Consider the following 21,021-nt stretch of genomic DNA (forward strand, 5'->3'; position numbering starts at 1 on the left):
AAGGCAGGAAACTACAAACACTTCAAAGGGAATTCTCTAGAAACTTCTCCTACTTCAAAGTAGGCACCAGATATATAAATAGGATCCTCAGACCCACCCTTCAGTTTACTTTCTGGACCTGCGGAAGGACTCTGAGGATTGCCTGTTGCTGTGGCCTGTGTGCACTTCAGAAGACTTCTTGACTGCCCCCTGAAAGGTCTACTCTGCTACCGAAGCCTGTCTTGAACCCTCAGAGGCTTGCTCTGTTGCTTGAGCCCTTTTCCACTTTTTGCACCTAGGACTACCAGAGTGACTCCAAGGGCTAGCTGGCTGGCCTACTGATCACAGCCTCAGCGACAGAAAATGCTCCAACAATCTTGAACAGGCAGACTAGACCCACAGACTTAATGAGTCCCAACCCTCCAAGTGGTGCCTCCCCAGTCCTGGGCTCTTGAAAGTGGTGCTAAAGGTGTCCAGCTAGTCAAAATCCAAAACTTGGGACTTAAAAAATTTGTGGCTAAAAATTAGTCTAAGAAAGGAGAGGAGACCGGTACCAATCTGCTCATCTATCCAGCCAAGGTGCATCACCGGTCAGCCTGAATTCTCTACAGCAGTCCTTCACTCCTTCACGGTCGCCAGTAGGTAGTTATAGTTAGGACCTATTATCTATAGGAAAATCGTAAAATTCTATTCCTAATAACTTTGACGCCGGTTGACGAATCTTCGCAAAATTTTCAAAACTAATGGCCCTTTCCGGTCAGCTCCTATCCTGAACGTTTGGGGGTGATTCGTCAAGCTATGTTATGTTATGTTATGTCACGACTATTTATTGTGCGCACAGATACTCCAGCCAAGGAGCGTCCCGGCGCAGAGACAAGGTAGCACGTAACACAACCACAGGCTAAAAACAGATGCTAAGAGCCAGCTAAAATAAAAAGGTTTTTATGGCCCTCCGAAAAGTCAGAAGGTCCTCCAGCAAGCGGATTTCAACAGGCAAGGAGTTCCATGCTGACGCAGCCATTACCCTAAACGAGCGTCCTCCCATGCGGCTAAGCCTGAATCTGGGAACCACCGCAAGGGCCAGACCCTGAGAGCGAAGGCTACGGGCAGGGACATAGAAAGACAGACAACTCGACAGAATTTCCGGGCCTGTACCTCGCAAGATTTTAAAAGCAAGGCACAATACCTTGAAGAGGATGCGCTTCCTAACCGGAAGCCAGTGTAGGGAGCGAAGGACACCTGTAACTGAGCAAAATCTAGGCAAGCCAACGATCGCCCTCGCCGCAGCATTCTGAACCCGTTGTAAGCGGGTTAGTTCAGCCTGGTTAGCCCCAGCCAGGAGAGAGCTGGCATAATCCAGGCGGGAGATGATAGTAGCCTGGATCACCAGCTGCCTGGTCGGGGCGTCAAAGAACTTGAGATCAGGTCTCAAGCCCCTCAGGAGACCGAAACAACAGGCCGCGGTTCTTTTAGTATGGCCTACAAAGGAGAGGCCCGCATCCAGCCATACCCCCAGATTTTTCAATTCCGATACCGGGATCGGAGTAGGTCCCAACTCTGAGGGCCACCAGTGGTCACCCCACAGCTCCACTCCCTTCCCGACGACCATCACCTCTGTTTTAGTGGCGTTTAGCTGAAGGCAGTTGCCTGTCAGCCAACTAGCCACCGCCTTCAGTCCGGACTGAAACCTGGGGGCCTCAATCTCCGCATCCCCGCTGAAAGTAACCGCCAGCTGAGTGTCGTCAGCATATGAGACCAAAGTAAGGCCCCACTGCCTAGCGACATCCGCCAGCGGTCTCACGTAAAGATTAAACAACGTGGGACTCAGTGAGGACCCTTGCGGAACCCCCATGGCCAGTGGTTGGTAATTGGACTTGAAGGGAGGGATGGCAACACAGAAGGAGCGGTCATCTAAAAAGGAGCGGAACCATTGCAACACCTGACCGCCAATGCCAGTCTCCTCGAGCCGACGCAGGAGGATGCTGTGGTCTACAGTATCAAAGGCGGCGCTAAGATCTAACAAAATAAGCGCCGCCGTTTGACCAGCATCCAACCTTGCCCGGAGGTGTTCCACCATCACAAGTAGCGCAGTTTCCGTACTGTGCCCAGCACGGAATCCGTTTTGTGTGGGGTCGAGGGCATTGGTCCGAGTCAGATGTTCAGACAGGGCCAGGTTAACGTGGGCCTCCGTGATTTTGGCTGGCCAGGGTAACAACGAGATGGGGCGATAGCTCTCAGGCTTGGAAGGGTCCAGGGTGGGCTTTTTAATGATCGGGGACACCACAGCTTGTTTCCACTTAAATGGAACGGTTCCCGTTTCCAAGGAGAGGTTGACAAGGGAGCATACGGCTGTACGCCCCATAAAAGCCTGATCTCGGAAGAGAGCAGGCCTTACTGGATCGGATGGGGACCCAGATTTGACTTGCAGCGCAAGTTTGTCAAAACCATCCAAGGTAAGGGGGGGGAAAACAAGCAGTGTAGCCTGATGATGGACCCCATTTATACTTTCCTCAGTGAACCCTATGCTAGGGAATGTCCTATATATAGCTTGGACCTTCCCCAAGAAGTAAGATGCAAGGGATTCACAATGGGAAAGAGAGCTCACGGTCGTAGAGGTAGTCCGCTTCGCTGTGAGATCTTTTACGGCCTTAAAGATAGCTTTTGACGGATTCGGACTGTTCCGGAATTCGATGGCATAAAAAGCCGCACGGGCTCGGCAGATAGCTCGATGGTAAAGCTTAACGGACTTGGCGTATGCAGCTTTTAGATCAGCCCCATAGGTTTTCCTCCAAGCCCTCTCTGCTCGTCTACAGGCACCCTTTAGGGCCCGAAGAGTGCCATCGTACCAGGGACTCGACTCTCTGGAATTGATTTTAGTTGAAACGATGGGTATCAGAGAGTCCAAGGCCCTAGTTATCCATGAACAGAAGAGGTCATACCCCCTTTCCACATCCGTCAAAGGACCCAGCGGCTCCTCTAATAGAAGACGATGAAAGTCCTCTAGCCGAAGCTTTTTCCAAGCCCTCTTCTGGACCCTTCTAGCCGTAGAGATGGAAGGAGTGGCCGAGACCGGGCAGAGGATGGATACCAAAAAGTGGTCTGTCCATTCCACCGGAGAGACAGAGGTAGTTTGAATCCCCAACAGATTGGTAAACAGGGGATCCAAAATATGCCCCCCCAGATGGGTAGGCTGGGAAACCATCTGGGGAAGTTGAAAGGCCTCCAGGTCAGAAGAGATGGAACGCACTGTCAGGCCGGAGAGGGTGTCGAAATGTAGGTTTAGGTCACCCATGATAGAGAAGTTGGCACAGTCGGCGACCAAAGGGCCAACAGTGTCAGGGAAAGCATTTCTAAACGCCACATCACTGCCGGGTGGGCGATAGACGACCATCCCGGACAGGGTAAACTCAGGGCTGACAGAGACCTTGAACATGGCGCTTTCACACCCGGAGATGTTTAGGGCACCCCAGACGCAAGGGTAGATAGATTTTACCACTAACGCGATACCTCCACCCCTAGACAGCCTATTCAGAGTATACATAGAATAGCCGGGTGGGCAGGCTAGATTAGTAATAGCGGTATCAGCGTCCTGTAGCCATGTTTCCGTCATGGCAAATACGTCTGGAGCTTCCTCCTTAATGAGGTCATAAATATGCTGATAATGTTTCAGCACAGACCTAACGTTTAAATTCAAGATCTTCAGAGTAGTGCGAGTGTCTGTAGTACGGCGGGTCTCCGAAGAAATAAACCTTGGAAGAGGATGCGGAGAATCGAGAGCCCACCCATTACAAGGGCAATGATATGGGCCACGCAATGGGTGTACCGGTAGAAGGGTGCAGCAGCGGCTTACCTGACCGATGGCAAACAGGCAATCCCGCGAGTACGTCAGCATGGTGGACCCAGAATGGTATGATAGTCCTTGCACAGAGTACCGCGACGTCCAGCGCGTCCTTAGCGCGGATGGGCGCAGACGGGCAGGACTCTGGCACGACTCCGGTCACGCGAGGACACGCCCGCTGCGCGATCCCGCTGCGCTAGGGGAGGAGCTTTAAGTAGGTGTTCCCAGGCTGCTCCTGCGCACTGACGCGCTGGAGGGTAGAGACACCTCTATCCACACACCCCACTCCAAGATGGCTGCCAAAACGAACAGGTCACCCACCCCAGAGCCAAATCCGCCAAAACGGCAGTGCGGGGGCCAATTAAAGTGCAGGTAAGGGGCGCTATCTAAAAACAGATAAACAAACAAATAAGACACAAAAGTTATTAAAAATCACAGAGATAAGAGCACATGCGCGCAGAGCGCTCACGCAGCTACCTTGTCAGGGGCAGTTTCAGGAGGGACTCGCCTTAAGTAGGTGTTCCCAGGCTGCTCCTGCGCACTGAAGCGCTGGAGGGTAGAGACACCTCTATCCACACACCCCACTCCAAGATGGCTGCCAAAACGAACAGGTCACCCACCCCAGAGCCAAATCCGCCAAAACGGCAGTGCGGGGGCCAATTAAAGTGCAGGTAAGGGGCGCTATCTAAAAACAGATAAACAAACAAATAAGACACAAAAGTTATTAAAAATCACAGAGGTAAGAGCACATGCGCGCAGAGCGCTCACGCAGCTACCTTGTCAGGGGCGGTTTCAGGAGGGACTCGCCTTAAGTAGGTGTTCCCAGGCTGCTCCTGCGCACTGAAGCGCTGGAGGGTAGAGACACCTCTATCCACACACCCCACTCCAAGATGGCTGCCAAAACGAACAGGTCACCCACCCCAGAGCCAAATCCGCCAAAACGGCAGTGCGGGGGCCAATTAAAGTGCAGGTAAGGGGCGCTATCTAAAAACAGATAAACAAACAAATAAGACACAAAAGTTATTAAAAATCACAGAGGTAAGAGCACATGCGCGCAGAGCGCTCACGCAGCTACCTTGTCAGGGGCGGTTTCAGGAGGGACTCGCCTTAAGTAGGTGTTCCCAGGCTGCTCCTGCGCACTGAAGCGCTGGAGGGTAGAGACACCTCTATCCACACACCCCACTCCAAGATGGCTGCCAAAACGAACAGGTCACCCACCCCAGAGCCAAATCCGCCAAAACGGCAGTGCGGGGGCCAATTAAAGTGCAGGTAAGGGGCGCTATCTAAAAACAGATAAACAAACAAATAAGACACAAAAGTTATTAAAAATCACAGAGGTAAGAGCACATGCGCGCAGAGCGCTCACGCAGCTATCTTGTCAGGGGCGGTTTCAGGAGGGACTCGCCTTAAGTAGGTGTTCCCAGGCTGCTCCTGCGCACTGAAGCGCTGGAGGGTAGAGACACCTCTATCCACACACCCCACTCCAAGATGGCTGCCAAAACGAACAGGTCACCCACCCCAGAGCCAAATCCGCCAAAACGGCAGTGCGGGGGCCAATTAAAGTGCAAGTAAGGGGCGCTATCTAAAAACAGATAAACAAACAAATAAGACACAAAAGTTATTAAAAATCACAGAGGTAAGAGCACATGCGCGCAGAGCGCTCACGCAGCTACCTTGTCAGGGGCGGTTTCAGGAGGGACTCGCCTTAAGTAGGTGTTCCCAGGCTGCTCCTGCGCACTGAAGCGCTGGAGGGTAGAGACACCTCTATCCACACACCCCACTCCAAGATGGCTGCCAAAACGAACAGGTCACCCACCCCAGAGCCAAATCCGCCAAAACGGCAGTGCGGGGGCCAATTAAAGTGCAGGTAAGGGGCGCTATCTAAAAACAGATAAACAAACAAATAAGACACAAAAGTTATTAAAAATCACAGAGGTAAGAGCACATGCGCGCAGAGCGCTCACGCAGCTACCTTGTCAGGGGCGGTTTCAGGAGGGACTCGCCTTAAGTAGGTGTTCCCAGGCTGCTCCTGCGCACTGAAGCGCTGGAGGGTAGAGACACCTCTATCCACACACCCCACTCCAAGATGGCTGCCAAAACGAACAGGTCACCCACCCCAGAGCCAAATCCGCCAAAACGGCAGTGCGGGGGCCAATTAAAGTGCAGGTAAGGGGCGCTATCTAAAAACAGATAAACAAACAAATAAGACACAAAAGTTATTAAAAATCACAGAGGTAAGAGCACATGCGCGCAGAGCGCTCACGCAGCTACCTTGTCAGGGGCGGTTTCAGGAGGGACTCGCCTTAAGTAGGTGTTCCCAGGCTGCTCCTGCGCACTGAAGCGCTGGAGGGTAGAGACACCTCTATCCACACACCCCACTCCAAGATGGCTGCCAAAACGAACAGGTCACCCACCCCAGAGCCAAATCCGCCAAAACGGCAGTGCGGGGGCCAATTAAAGTGCAGGTAAGGGGCGCTATCTAAAAACAGATAAACAAACAAATAAGACACAAAAGTTATTAAAAATCACAGAGGTAAGAGCACATGCGCGCAGAGCGCTCACGCAGCTACCTTGTCAGGGGCGGTTTCAGGAGGGACTCGCCTTAAGTAGGTGTTCCCAGGCTGCTCCTGCGCACTGAAGCGCTGGAGGGTAGAGACACCTCTATCCACACACCCCACTCCAAGATGGCTGCCAAAACGAACAGGTCACCCACCCCAGAGCCAAATCCGCCAAAACGGCAGTGCGGGGGCCAATTAAAGTGCAGGTAAGGGGCGCTATCTAAAAACAGATAAACAAACAAATAAGACACAAAAGTTATTAGAAATCACAGAGGTAAGAGCACATGCGCGCAGAGCGCTCACGCAGCTACCTTGTCAGCGGGGGCCGAGAAAAAAGGGGGGTCCCAAAACACGTTTTCCCCATGTTATTTCCCGTAGGAAATTTTTGACACGGCTACAGCCCGAACTGCTGAATGGAATTACACCAAATTTTGCAAAAAGGTAGCCCTTGGTTCAGAAAATGCCCTTTTTGTAAATGGTGTAAATCCATTCAGTAGTTCGACTAATTCAAAAAATAGTGGTGAAAAAATCAGTTAACCATAGGAAACTTTAGACACTGTTATAGCAAAAACTGCTGAACCAATTTACACCAAATTTGGCAAAAGGGTACTGCTTGGCTCAGAAAGCGACCTTTTTAAAAATAGTGTAAATCCGTTCAGTAGTTTTTGAGAAATTAAGAAATAAAGATAGTGATATCTAGAGGCATGGTGGATCCACGCACCCTGCGCGCACCCTGCGCGCACCCACCCGATCACAAGCTTCATGTTAATTGGCTGTCAACACTCCAAACCAGGAAGTGTTGGCAGCCATTTTGTGCCTCGGTAGAACAGAGGCAGAAGAAAACCGAAAAACATATGTAGAAATCAGGAAAAGGGGGCTGGGTAGAAACACCCTGACCCCCTAGGTGTGCTTAGGGGGTCCCACAAGGACCCCTAGGGCAAAAAAACGCATTTTTTTTTGTTGAAAAATCAGCCGAATACACGCTGGGTGCGCGGATCCAGCCGCGAAAATGAAAAAAACGAAGTGCGGACTCCCACGCATCGTTATTAATTAGCCTCCGGGTGGGCAAGTCCTTCCCGCCGTGTTGAATCCTCCGGGCGGATAGCACAGACCCCATAAGTTTACCTCTCGACGGTTTCACGCCCTCTCTCTTCAAAGTTCTTTTTAACTTTCCCTACGGTACTTGTTGGCTATTGGTCTCGCGTATTTAGCCTTAGATGGAGTTTACCACCCACTTTGGGCTGCGTTCCCAAGCAACCCGACTCCGAGAAGACCCGATCCCGGCGCGCCGGGGGCCGCTACCGGCCTAACACCGTCTGCGGGGTGAGCCTCGATCAGAAGGACTTGGGCCCCCTGAGCGAAGCCGGGGAGTCGGTCTTCTGTACGCCACATTTCCCACGCCTGCCGCCAGGGATTCGGCGCTGGGCTCTTCCCTCCTCACTCGCCGTTACTGAGGGAATCCTGTTTAGTTTCTTTTCCTCCGCTTAGTAATTTGCTTAAATTCAGCCGGTCGCCACATCTGATCTGAGGTCGTAGTCGGAAGAAGACGCCGGAGCGTCAAGGGGGTTGGCGTCCCCGGATCGGATCTGGAGGGGAAGCCGGCCGCGGAGGTGGATGCCCGAGGCGCGTGCTCGGGGGCAGCCGGTGGGACACCATAGACAGCCACACGCGGCACGCAGCCAGGCGCCCCGGGATGGGCCTGGGGCGGACCGATCGCCAGGCCCCTTCTCGGGGCCAGGCGCGCCGGCGGCGTACCTCCGCGGCAGGACCCGGCGAGGGACCCTGCCAGGGGCGTTCGGAGGAGTCTGACCTTGAGGGGGGACGAAGGGAAGCGGAGTTAACCCTGCGACGGCCCCAGCCACGTCCCGGGGGAGCCCCGGGGCGATTGGCGAGCGAGCAACCCTCAGACAGGCGTAGCCCCGGGAGGAACCCGGGGCCACAAGGTGCGTTTGAAGTGTTGATGATCAGTGTGTCCTGCAATTCACACTAATTCTCGCAGCTAGCTGCGTTCTTCATCGACGCGCGAGCTGAGTGATCCACCGCCAAGAGTAACAGGCAACTTTTCGAAAACGTTCGCCCACCTGAGAGGCGGGAGGAAGGTGACGTCGTCCGTTCGCCGCCTGCGCGGCGATATGGCCCGGGCGCCCCGTTCAAGTCTTGCCCTCTGAGAGTCAGACTGCACCGTTGGGAGAAAAAAACATCACCAGGCGCTCGGCCCGGGAATCCCCCCCCCACCCGCCCACAGGCGAGGAAGGGGGTTCCCGGTGCGTCAAGGGGCAGGCAACCCCTCAGCCGCCGGTCCCTCCTGGAGTAACCGGGAGGGACCACACGAGTCTTCAAACCCCTCTACCCGGCCGCACGGGACCAGGTCAAACCGGGTACCTGGCATCGAGGGAAGATCGCCCCACCTGCACCTCAGCCGTCCGTCACCAGCCCCAAGCCGTGCACCGAACTGGCTTGTACAGCCCACCCCACCCTGTGCCAGAGGCGCCGGAAGGAAAGAGCCAGGCAGCTCCCTATCCTGCACGCCTCCCACCGAGAGGAGCCGGGGTCCCCTCGCAGGCCCTCGGCCCATTCTCTTCCAGGCTGCCCTGCCACACGAGAAGGGCCCAACCTCAGTCGCCGGGATCTCGGACGGGCAGGGACGTTGGGCGCAGGAGGGCCCAGCCAGCAGCAGGTCCTTCTAGGGGGGGTGGTACCAGCCCACTGACATTCGGTTTACCCCCACCGCGGGGGTGGTGCCGGGTGAGCTTGTGTTCCATCTCGGAAGGGCTTACCACTGTGCCCCTCCCAGAGAGGGACAGGGGATGGGGGATGCCCCCCACCCCCAGTCCCTCATGCTTCGGTCGGGTTCTTCCCGGTGGAAGGGGCCCGCTAGAGGCCCGGTCCTCACCCGAGCGCCCCATGCGGCCACGGACCGAAGGGTAGACACACACTGATCCATTCAGTGTAGCGCGCGTGCAGCCCCAGACATCTAAGGGCATCACAAACCTATTATTGCTCGATCTCGTGTGGCTGAACGCCACTTGTCCCTCTAAGAAGTTGGACGCCGACCGCTGGGGGTCGCGTAACTAGTTAGCATGGAGGAGTCTCGTTCGTTATCGGAATTAACCAGACAAATCGCTCCACCAACTAATAACGGCCATGCACCACCACCCACAGAATCAATTAAGAGCTATCAATCTGTCAATCCTTTCCGTGTCCGGGCCGGGTGAGGTTTCCCGTGTTGAGTCAAATTAAGCCACAGGCTCCACTCCTGGTGGTGCCCTTCCGTCAATTCCTTTAAGTTTCAGCTTTGCTACCATACTCCCCCCGGAACCCACAGACTTTGGTTTCCCGGAAGCTGCTCGGCGGGTCATGGGAATAACGCCGCCGGATCGCTAGTCGGCATCGTTTATGGTCGGAACTACAACGGTATCTGATCGTCTTCGAACCTCCGACTTTCGTTTTTTATTAATGAAAACATTCTTGGCAAATGATTTTGCTTTCGTTCATCTTGCGCCGGTCCAAGAATTTCACCTCTAGCGGCACAATACGAATGCCCTCGGCCGTCCCTCTTAATCATAGCCCCAGTTCCGAAAACCAACAAAATAGAACTGGAGTCCTATTCCATTATTCCTAGCTGAAGTATTCAGGCGACCGGCCTGCTTTGAACACTCTAATTTTTTCAAAGTAAACGCTTCGGACCCCCAGAACACTCAGTCAAGAGCATCAAGGGGGCACCGAGAGGCAGGGGCTGGGACAGGCGGTAGCTCGCCTCGCGGCGGACCGCCAGCTCAATCCCAAGATCCAACTACAAGCTTTTTAACTGCAGCAACTTTAATATACGCTATTGGAGCTGGAATTACCGCAGCTGCTGGCACCAAATTTGCCTTCCAATGGATCCTCGTTAAAGGATTTAAAGTGTACTCATTCCAATTACAGGGCCTCGAAAGAGTCCTGTATTGTTATTTTTCGTCACTACCTCCCCGAGTCGGGAGTGGGTAATTTGCGCGCCTGCTGCCTTCCTTGGATGTGGTAGCCGTTTCTCAGGTTCCCTCTCCGGAATCGAACCCTGATTCCCCGTTACCCCTGGTCACCATGGTAGGCACAGAAAGTACCATTGACAGTTGATAGGGCAGACATCCGAATGTATTGTCGTCGTCACGGGGCGTGCGATCGGCCCGAGGTTATCTAGAGTCACCAAAGCGACCGGGCGAGGCCGGATTGGTCTGGGTCTGATAAATGCACGCATCCCGGGAGGTCAGTGCTCGTTGGCATGTATTAGCTCTAGAATTACCACAGTTATCCAAGTAACAGATGGAGCGATCAAAGGAACCATAACTGATTTAATGAGCCATTCGCAGTTTCACTGTACCGGCGGTGTGTACTTACACGTGCATGGCTTAATCTTGGAGACAAGCATATGCTACTGGCAGGATCAGCCATGTAGCTGCACCTGCTGACGGGGTGGGGGGCCGCGTGCCCATCTCCCCGACCGGCAACCTTCACGTGACCCTCCCTCTCAGGAGCCCGCCAGGGGAAGGAGCCAACCCACCTGGGTGGGAGGGCTCACTGGAGGGGTGTGGAGAGGTGCAGTCGCATGGGCACCGGCAGGCCCAGCCGTCTCCCCCGGGAGGGAGAGGCAGGCCGAGGCACAGCCTGAGCAAGACGCAGGGGTGCCAGAGCCTGGCGGCAGCGGCACCCCTCAGACCAATCATTCCGAGCTGCTGTGGAAATGTGCTGGGCAGAGAGGGGTAATGGCGTGGCACGCGGGGCCACCCGACCCCTCCCGCTCGGGTCAGACACCTGGGGGTCACGAGCTGCTGGGCCGCTCGGCCTTCACTCTGCTGGGTAGGGTCTTCCGTCAGGCAGCAGGCCCTCGAGTTGGACGGTCCATGCGGGGTGGAAGCACTTTGCTCGAAACAACAGCCGAGGCTGGCCAAGCAGTCCATCCCTAAACGGACCGAGAGTGCCCAATCGATCAGAGTACAGCTGGGGCATCCACTGGCAGGCCACCCTTCGCAGGGGGTATACTGGCTTAGCGTCCCTGCCTGCTCCCAGGGCAAGCAGACTCGGAGAAAAAGGATAATCGGGAAGGGGCTGAAAGGCAGGTGCTAAACCGGGCCCCTGGGGCCCCGAATGGGCAGGCCCAGGTGCTGCCTTCCCCCGTTTCAGCATCACCGGACCGCACGAAGGTCTAACTGAGCAAACTCGGGAAAAAAGGACCACCGGGAAGGGGCTGAGAGGCAGGTGCGTACCGGGGACCCTGGGGGCCCCAGCGGGCAGGCCCGGGTGCTGCCTTCCCCATCTCAGCATCGCCAAACCTCACTTAGGTCTAACTGAGCAAACTCGGAGAAAAAGGACCATCAGGAAGGGGCTGAGAGGCAGGTGTGTACCTGGGCCCCTGGGGGCCCGGGCCCGGGTGCTGCCTTCCCCTTCTCAGCATCGACAAACCTCACGGAGGTCTAACTGAGCAAACTCGGAGAAAAAGAACCATCGGGAAGGGGTGGAGAGGCAGGTGCATACCCGGGCCCCTGGGGGCCCCAGCGTGCGGGCCAGGGTGCTGCCTTCCCCCGTCTCGGGATCGCCGGACCTCATGGAGGTCTGACCCAGCAAGCTCGGAGAGAAAGGACCATCAGGAAGGGGCTGAAAGGCAGGTACGTACCCGGGCCCCTGGGGACGCTGGCGGGCGGGCCCGGGTTCTGCCTTCCCCTGTTTTGGAATCGCCGGACCTCACGGAGGTCTGACTGACCCTCTACCTAGTAAACCGGAGGAAAATTACCCCTCTTTCTTGTAATCCGTGCACAAGAGGTGACAGAGGAGACCCAAGGCGCGAATGTACACGACCTCCTGGAGCCCTCGCTGGGATCGGGGAGGCAAATGCACCCTCATCGGGACTTCCAGGCAAGCCCGGCCAGATGGCCGAGGGGACAGGCGCGACCAGATGGCCGAGGGGACAGGCGCGACCAGATGGCAGGGCTCGAAAGGGAAGCCATCTGGTCGCTCTGTGCCCCAACAAAAGAGTGAGCGGGCGCCGGGGCATGGGGGACCAGAGGCCCATGGCCCCAGCTGGGCCCCAGACTTGGAGGCTGCGAGGGGGACCCGACAGGCCCTCTGACCCGGGGCCCGCGGACACCTTGACAAGCAGGCAAGGCCTGCACGTGACCGACAGACCCCTGTCCCAGGCCCTAGGCGGAGCGGCACGCCGGGGGACGGGGCCCTGGGACGGAGCCCCCGACCCAGGGCCCAGCGGGGCCCCTGGACCCAGCCGGGGCTACCAGGCCCAGAGGCGCAGGGGAAGCCTCCCTGGGCTCGCCAGCCCCCGTCCCGGTCACCCTGCCACGCGGCAGGACCCAGGACGGAGCCCGGGGGGGGAGGCCGCCCTCCCCGGGGCCCTCAGGGACTCGGCCGGAGCTCCTGAACCCAGCCAAGCAAGAGGAGGCTCCCCGGCCACAACGGAACCCCGTCCCAGGCCTTTGCCAGTGCCGCAGACCGGGGGACTGGGCCCAGTGCCGGAGCCCCTGACCCGGGGCCCGGCGGGGCCCCTGGACCCAGCCAGGGCTGCCAGGCCCGGAGGTGCAGGGGAAGCGTCCCCGGGCCCGCCGGACCCCGTCCCGGGCACCTTGCCACGCGGCAGGACCCAGGACGGAGCCCGGGGTGGGAAAGGCCACCCTCCTCGGTGCCCTCAGGGGCCCCGGCCCGAGCTCCAGAACCCAGCCAAGCAAGGGGAGGCTCCCCAGCCACAACAGAACCCAGTCCCCGGCCTTTGGCAGTGCCGCAGGCCGGGGCCGAGGGCCGGAGCCCCCGACCCGGGGCCCGGAGGGGCCCCTGGACCCAGCCGGTGCTCCCATGCCCTGAGGCACAGGGGAAGCCTCCCCGGGCCTGCCAGACCCGTACAGGGCACCCTGCCACGCGGCAGGACCCAAGACGGAGCCCGGGGTGGGGAGGCCGCCCTCCCTGGGGCCCTTAGGGGCCCCGGCCGGAGTTCCTGAACCCAGCCAAGCAAGGGGAGGCTCCCCAGCCACAACGGAACCCCGCCCCGGGTCTTTGGCAGTGGCACAGGTCGGGGGACGGGGTCCAGGGCCGGAGCCCCCGATCCGGGGCCCGGCGAGGCCCCTGGACCCAGCCGGGGCTCCCAGGCCTGGAGGCGCAGGGAAATCCTCCCCGGGCCTGCCAGACCCAGGGCTGGGGCGGCATCCTGGCCCGTCCAGCTGCCGGCTGAGGACCGCTAGGCCGAGAGGGGTCCCAGAGTACCCTCTCCCTAGTAATCCGGAGGAAGGCTACCCACCTTCCTGGTAACCCGCGTGAACCGTGATGCTCAGGGGACCCTAGGCGTGAACGAGCCCGACCTCCTGCAGCCCTGGCTGGGTTCTGGGAGGCCGTCTGGTCGCCCCATTGGAAAGCATTGCGCGCGACCAGATGGCCGAGGGGAGAGGTGTGACCAGATGGCCGGGACCGAAAGGACTCCCATCTGCCCACCCCGAGCCTTCGCGCAAGGGTTCCCGTCTGCACACGCAGGGCTCGGGGGCTCCGCTTCCCAGGGGCTCAGGGACCCCGGCTGGGACTCAGAAGGACCATTAGAGCTCTCGGGCCGGGACGCCTGAGGGATGACTGCCCGGGAACCATGGAGCCCGTCCCGTGCACTTTGCCACGCCGCGGGCCGGAGGAGGGAGCACCGGACACCTAGGGAGGTGTTGCCCGGGCATAGCCCATCTCGTCCTGAGAACCGCCAGCCCGGGAGGGGTGTCCCGACATACCCTGCCCCTAGTAATCTGGAGGAAGGCTACCCCCCTTTCTTGTAACCCACGCGCACCGCGAGGCTCAGGGGACCCTAGGCACGAACGGGGGCTGCGGGCTCTGGAGCTGCAGGGCTCCGGAGCTGCAGGGCTCGGGGGGCTCGAAGATACCACGCTGGGCCTCAGGCATGGGAGGCCCGCAGGAGCTCCCGGGGCCCGGAAACCCGGGGACCCATGGAGTCCGTCCCGGGCACTTTGTCTCGCCGCGGGCTGGAGGAGGGAGCCCCGAACGCCGGGGAGGTGTCGCCCGGGCTTAGCCCATCTTGTCCCCGCCTGAGAACCGCCATCCCCAGGAGGGGCGTCCCGGCATACCCTGCCCCTAGTAATCCAGAGGAAGGCTAGCCCCCTTTCTGGTAAACCGTGCGCACCGAGTGACGGAGGGGACCCTAGGCCCGGACGCACCCGACCTCCTGGAGCCCTGGCTGGGACCGGGGAGGCGAATGAGCCCCCATCGAGACTTCCAGGGCAGCCCGGCCAACTGGCCGCCCCATTGGAAAGCATTGCGTGTGACCAGATGGCCGAGGGGATTGGTGCAACCAGATGGCCAGGACCGAAAGAACTACCATCTGCTGCGCCGAGCCATAGCGGTAGGGCTCCCGCCTGCCCTTGCAGGGCTCCGGGGCTCTGCACCAGGGATCCTTGTCCCGGGCAGATGGACACTTGGCAGGCCGCAGGACGTGGGCTCCCAGGCCCTGACCAAAACTCAGGAGGCCGGTCCCTGCTTCTCAACCCAGCCAGTCTGGGGAGATCGGGGAGCCTGCCCAAGCACGAGGGACCCCAGTCCCGGGCACACGGTCCCTCAGGTTGTGTGCTCGTTTTCCACAATTTTTTTCAAAATTGTGCGTAGTTGCGCTATGCAAAGTCCGCCCAGCCCTACTCAGGACGTACGCTCGTTTTCCACAATTTTTTTCCAAATTCTGCGTAGTGGCGCTATGCAAAGTCTGCCCAGCCCTAGTTCTTTTTTTTCTTCTTCTATATATATATATATATATATATATATATATATATATATTATCTACTGGCGGTCGCCAGTAGATAGTTATAGTTACAACCTAGTTTCCATAGGCAATCTCAAAATTCTATTTTGAATAACTTTGGCGCCGGTTGACGAATCCTCGCGGAATTTTCAAAACAAATGGGGCGCTCCGTTCAGCTCCTACCCTGAAAGTCTTGGGGTGATTCGTCAAGCGGGGGACGAGAAAAAGGGGGCTCCCAAAACGTGTTTTCCCCATGCATTTTTCCATCGGAGCTTTAGTCGCAGCTACAGCCCGAGCTGCTGAACATAATTACGTGAAATTTGGCAGAGAGGTAGCCATAAGGTCAAGGAAGTGCCTTTTGCAGGTCTGGTGTAAATCTGTTCAGTATTTCCTGAGAAAATAGCATTTAAAAGCATATCAATATCTATACGCGCGCACCGTGCGCCCACGGTGCACGCACCCTGCCGTGCGCGAGCGCAATTCTGATTGGTTGTTAGATGTCGGTAAACATTCGAATCGGTCGAAACCAGGAAGTGTCGGCCGCCATTTTGTCTCTCGCAGTCTGAGGGGGTGAAAAACAAAGGTGGAGAACGTGAAAAGGGGGCAGAGTGGACAGTTCCTGACCCCCCAGCCTTGGTCAGGGGGTCACAGAAGGACCCCCAAGGGAGAAAAAAGGATTTTTATTTTTTTTTAAATCGCGAGGTGCGCGCACGGCACGCACTGCGAACCGTGGGTGCACGGCGCGCGAAGCGCACCGAGCGCCCCCAATGCGCGCACGGTGAAAAACCTGGAAAAAAAATAAATAAATAAATACATAACTTAGCATTTAAAAAACCGTACAAATTCACTTAAAAAACCATAGGTTTCACACATGTTATAGTTAGCTGGACATTTCACTCGTAAAAAACCAATGAAATTCCCCCTTTATAGTTAGTGCAGGCAACTATAACTCACGCGACCGCAATCCTCTGCTGATGACGTCAGATATTACATCACTGATGACATATGTGTCTTTATGAAAAATAAATATTTGTAATATATGTATAGCTAAAGATTAATGGAAGAAGACATGGGTAAATAAGTGTCTAAATACAGTGATGTAATATCTGACGTCATCAGCAGAGGATTGCGGTCGCGTGAGTTATAGTTGCCTGCACTAACTATAACGGGGGAATTTCATTGGTTTTTTACGAGTGAAATGTCCAGCTAACTATAACATGTGTGAAACCTATGGTTTTTTAAGTGAATTTGCAAGGTTTTTTAAATGCTAATTCGTAACTATAACGTGTGAGAAACCTATGGTTTTTTCAGTGAATATATATATATATATATACATATATATTTTATGTTTTTAAGTTTTGTATTTTTTTGGGTGTTTTTTCAAAAAATGAACAAAAAAAAGAACAAATAAAACAGGAAACTTTTGGAATTATGTATCATTCCAAGAAACAAAACAAAAAAAAACAAAAATTAACAATGATGATTCCGTTGCGCAGCACAAACTGCATTTACTGACTGCTCACCAAAGCATATTAGTTTCTTGCACTTCACACAATGATGTTCAAGAAACGCAAATTCTGGCCTAATTTCCGGTGCAGGAGTTGTTGAGGACGCTCCAGATGTAGTTGTTGCAGCAGGTGAGGGGTTCATAGCTGCTCGCCTCATTTCCTGGCGAGCCAGGTTAAGAGGATGTATGGTTCTCAGATGTTTGTACATTGAGGCAGTGCCACAAAAATACTTCTTTTCACTACCTCTAGACAGAACTCGGTCACAAAGTTTTCATGTGACCTTTGTTGTGTTCACTTTCTTCTGTCCTGGTGGATAAGTGAAGAATTTCCATACAACAGACACCAGCCTCTGTGGACGTGGTGCCTCTTCCAAAAATTCTTCTTCAGAACAAACTTCCTCCTCCTGCTGCTGCTTTCCAGAAGCCATTTTTTTTTTAAACACCCAAAAAAACAAGCAAAAAAGGGTTCTTGGAGGAAAAGAGATGCCTCTCTAAACAGGCACAACAAGAATGATTGAAATGGGTGGGGTCCTTCAATAGTTACAGTGGGAAATGTTATGAACCAATCAAATCTTTTTTTTTTAGGTCACATGAGATCCGCGCACCGTGCACTTACGAAGCACGCACCCTACACGACTTCGCGAAAATATATTTAAAAGTAATATAACTTTATTACAAATAGAAATATATTATTTTTATGACTACCTTAGATAATCTCTAGCCCTAATATGTATATTAAAAACACATACATATCAGAACATAAAACATTTCGCGGGAGTCGCGCACCCAGCGCGCCCCACATATGATGTCATGCGGGGCCCGCATCGCGTACCATAATGTGCATGTGTCGCGAATTAGCGGGAGCAGGAGTTGCGCATCAGTCGCATACCTATCGCGCACAACACGTAATATTATACGTATATCACGTAACTGGAAAACACGCACCCGTCGCACACCATACGCAGATCCTTCACAACTTTTCCAATATGGCGGCTGTAATACGCACACCTGTCGCGTTAGGTGCGCTTAGGGTGCGCGACTCCAAAATTTCTTTTTTTTTATTTAAAAGAAAATAATATAAATATAATAAAATTACAAAAATAATAATAATTTTAACAATTTTCAGAAAAATATATAATATTGTTTAATAAATAATATATTTACAAATTAACAGTTTAAAAAAATCTTCAAATTCTGTACAAAAAACATAGGTATAACTACTTTTATAATTAAAAATTAGCATTTAAAAAACCTTTGCAATTCACTGAAAAAAACCATAGGTTTCAGACACGTTATAGTTAAGAATTAGCATTTAAAAAACCTTAGAAACTCACTGAAAAAACCATAGGTTTCAGACACGTTGTAGACATTCACACAGTTTACTCACTAACCCATGCATTCGGTAAGATAAGTTAATTCACTCACTTATAGAGTCAGTCACACACCTACTAAATCATCCATTCAGACACTTATACACCCACTCATTCTTCAATACGCCTTTCCCTATATATATTAAACATATTTAAACTTTACAAAAACACACAGTCACTGGATAATGTCATCAGTGATGTCATTTGAGATGTCATGAGTGATGTCACTGACCATGTCATGAGTGATGTAATATGTGACGTCATCAGCAGTGCATTGCGGGAGCGCGAGTTATAGTTAGCTGAACTAACTATAACGGGGGAATTTCTATGGTTTTATACGAGTGAAATGTCCAACTAACTATAATTTTCCCTAAAACCTATGGTTTTTTCAGTGAATTTCTAAGGTTTTTTAAATGCTAATTCCTAACTATAACGTGTCTGAAACCTATGTTTTTTCAGTGAATATATATATATATATATATATATATATATATATATATATATATATATATATATATATATATAAATTCACTGAAAAAAACCACAGGTTTCAGGGACATTATAGTTAGTTCGACATTTCCTCGTACAAATCCAGAGAAATTTCGCCCTTGTAGTTAGTTCAGCTAATTATAACTTGCGGCCCCGCAATGCACTGCTGATGATGTCACATATTACATCATTCATGACATGATCAGTGACATCACTGATGACATCTCAAATGATGTTTCTTTAAAAGCTCATTTCTAACTAGAACGTCCCTGAAACCTATGGTTTTTTTCAGTGAATAGATATAGATAGATAGATAGATATATATATATATATATATATATATCTATATTACCTACTGGCAGTCGCAAGTAGGTAGATATAGTTAGGACCTATTTTCCAAAGGAAATCCGCAACATTCTATTTGGAATAACTTTGGCGCCGATTAACGAATCTTCGCGAAATTTTCAAAACTTTTGACCAGCTCCGGTCCTCTCCTATCCTGAAAGTTTCACGGTGATTCGTAGATGGGGGCCGAGAAAAAAGGGGGGTCCCAAAACACGTTTTCCCCATGCAATTTCCCATAGGACCTTTAGCCGAACTGCTGAACGGAATTACACCAAATTTGGCAAAGAGGTAGTCCTTAGTTCAGACTCGTGCCTTTTGCTTAAATGGTGTAAATCCGTTTAGTAGTTCCAGAGAAAATGACAATTAAAAGTACATATATATCTATGGCCTCGGAGGATCAGCGCACCCTAAGCGCACCCTCCCAATCACGAGCTGAATTTTAATTGGCTGCCAACACTCTGAATCAGGAAGATTCAGGTAGAACCGAGGCACAAGAAACCCCCCAAAAAAGTCGCAAAACGCGAAAAGGGGGCAGGGTAGAAACACCCTGACCCCCTAGGCCTGCTCAGGGGGTCCCACAAGGACCCCCAAGGCCCAAAAAAAAAACATTTCTTTTTTTTTTTTAAACGGGAGGATGTGCACTGGATGCGCGCAACCTGCCGATAAAAAAGAAAAATTAAGCGCGGCCTCCCGCGCTGGTTTGTTAACTAGCCCCCAGGGGGGCCAAATCCCAGGGGCAATGAATTTAATGTAAAAGGGGCCCAGAGGGGCCCCCCAGCCCCGGGGACCACCACCCCCTGGGCGTATTCAAAATGGGTAGGGGGCTCTCACGCCCCCCCAGCGCCGGGGACCGCCACCCCCGGGGATTTTTAAAATTATTTACCAGGTGCCTCTCAGGCCCCCCCAGCCCCAGGGACCGCCACCCCCCCGGGGCTATTTAAAATTAGGTGTGGGGGGGCTCTGAGGCCCCCCCAGCCCCGGGGACCACCCCCCCAGGGCTTTTTACAAATGTTGGAGGGGAGCCGAGCGGAGCCCCTCCTGGAGCCTTGTACAGGCCCTGGGGACCGCCACACCCCGGGCCAGCTCCTGCAGTGTCCCGGGGTGCCCATACCGGTACACTAATGATTGCAATGGCAGGGCGAGAGCCTCGCGGCTCCCACCCTGCCATTGCAAACTGCTTTGCTTCATTGAAGCAAGAGCAGGGAAACCTGCTCTCGCTTCAATGAAGCAAAGCAGATTGCTTTTCCATATGGGGAGCAGCATGTTAGCTGCTCCCCATGTGGAAAAGCAATGCCGGCTCCTGCAGGAGGCGGGGAGCCGGCTGGGACCCTGGGGGGATTGAGGACCCCCCCACGGTCCCCAACGAGAGCCAGGCCCAGTAAGCGCCACGGAGATGCGTTGCAGAGTGTTGTAAAAAGGGGCGTGGCCTCTGAACACCTCTCTGCAACACAGCTCCCTGGCGCATACTGGAGGTACCTGGTGGACTAGTTGGCCCCCAGGGGACCTCAGGATTGAAGAGGAATTAATTCCCCCAACTTAAAACGCGCCACAGGGCGTGTTTGCACACATGTCACCTCAGGCCCGGCCCCCTTCCTTCACCATTGTGCAAATATTCCTCTAAAATCAGCCGAACTACGAATTACGATTTACTCACCTGTTATCAGGAGAGAACCCAGTGCTGCATCTTTCAGCCCAGCACTGACCCTGAAAAGTACTTCTAAGCGTACTTACCAGTAACTTGTATTTCTTTCCATAGGAATCCATTGTGTGGTTTTCAGCAGAAAAGTTTCTAAGTGTCTATTTTTGAAACGTACAAATATTCCTCTAAAATCAGTCGAACTACGAATTCCGATTTACTCACCTGTTATCAAGAGAAAACCCAGTGCTGCATCTTTTAGCCCAGCACTGACCCTGAAAAGTAATTCTAAGCGTACTTACCAGTAACTTGTATTTCCTTCCATAGGAATCCATTGTGTGGTTTTCAGCAGAAAAGTTTCTAAGTGTCTATTTTCACAAATTAAAAATATTCCTAAAAAAAAATCGCCTGTATGACTTAAACACATTCTTTCAACTGTTTACAGGAGATTTACCAGTGCTGGATCCAGGATCCACCACTGAGTAAGAAAAAGTAACGATAACACTACTTACCTGCTAAGTGAATTTTCTGCTGTAGGATTACA

The 21,021-nt window shown here is 53.6% G+C and overlaps 1 protein-coding gene, 1 non-coding gene and 1 pseudogene across 6 annotated transcripts in view; all 3 read right to left on the reverse strand.

Annotated features, from left to right (window-relative positions):
• SWT1 (SWT1 RNA endoribonuclease homolog) overlaps nt 1-21,021 on the reverse strand; it is a 976,200-nt gene that overhangs the window by 433,401 nt on the left and 521,778 nt on the right. The window lies entirely within an intron of this gene.
• Nucleotides 8,273-8,426, reverse strand: LOC146833808 (5.8S ribosomal RNA). The gene has a single exon (XR_014960859.1). It is a non-coding gene; the product is annotated as a 5.8S ribosomal RNA (ribosomal RNA).
• Nucleotides 9,689-10,803, reverse strand: LOC146833809 (18S ribosomal RNA; annotated as a pseudogene).

Source organism: Triturus cristatus, chromosome 4_2, assembly GCF_964204655.1.
Source record: "Triturus cristatus chromosome 4_2, aTriCri1.1, whole genome shotgun sequence".
NCBI classification, from domain to species: domain Eukaryota; kingdom Metazoa; phylum Chordata; class Amphibia; order Caudata; family Salamandridae; genus Triturus; species Triturus cristatus.